This window comes from Lucilia cuprina, chromosome 2 (assembly GCF_022045245.1).
Source record: "Lucilia cuprina isolate Lc7/37 chromosome 2, ASM2204524v1, whole genome shotgun sequence".
Lineage (NCBI taxonomy): Eukaryota > Metazoa > Arthropoda > Insecta > Diptera > Calliphoridae > Lucilia > Lucilia cuprina.
This window is the reverse complement of record NC_060950.1, coordinates 56,021,974-56,023,048: the sequence shown is the minus strand read 5'-3', so window position 1 is coordinate 56,023,048 and position 1,075 is coordinate 56,021,974.

The window sequence follows — 1,075 nt, the reverse complement described above, 5'->3', positions numbered from 1 at the left end:
GGTTGCTGATATGAGGGCGGTTTAATTGCAGAAGATATGACGTGCGTTTACTGTCCAAATTTGGCCATATCTTCCTGGTATTGATACAAGTTGGTTCATTTCGCCATCATGTCTGAGAAATTTCATAGAACTTTCCATCTATTATGGTCTTGCAAGCTTTTAGCGGTATTCCGCAAAAGATGTCTATGTCCCTGTCGGACATTGAGGCTCCTAGTTTCGCTAATTCATCAGCGATATAGTTGCCAGTCAAATCCCCGTGTCCCCGTACCCATTTGAGCACGATTATTGAATGTCTCGCCATCCTGTTTAAGGATGCCCGGCATTCCTGGACTAGTTTAGATGTAGTAAATACATCAATCAGGGATTTGATAGCAGCTTGGCTATCGGTACAAATTTGAATATCTCTGTTTGATATTCTGTAGTACCAAAGCCAGTTTGCTGCTCTTTTTATGGCTGATAGTTCAGCCTGTGGACTACAATTATTCTGTATTTATTATGACAACTAAATCACATTTTATTTTTGTAAAAGGTGTAGGTTAATATATAGTCCTACACGCCCGACTATAATTTCTTACTTGTTTTAGATTGTAGAAGTGTTCTTAGGGACATTATGAGACGTTTTACAGTGTTGTGTGTAGGAGCACTGTAATGTGCGCGTGACGTCTCTGTATACCCCGTGGTAATGAGGTTGCGCCCATACTAGCTAATTTGTTCCGAACTTTGACATAGATCATTGAAATTGAAAAAGCACATTATTTACTAATAAAGGTTGATTTTCGAGAGAATCGATGACATCATTAACCAGCAATAGTAGAACGGATAGGACTTGATGTGAGTGTTACCAAGGTACTTGAAAAGGCACATTCTAAGGATTAAGGATATTAATGGGAAACTGTTCAAGTAGGGTCTTTGTAAGTTCATAAAACTGTAATATTATGAGATATGAGAAGAGGTAGAGAAATTAGATACGTGTTAGATACATATATATACATAGATAGATAGATAGATAGATAGATAGATAGATAGATAGATAGATAGATAGATAGATAGATAGATAGATAGATAGATAGATAGA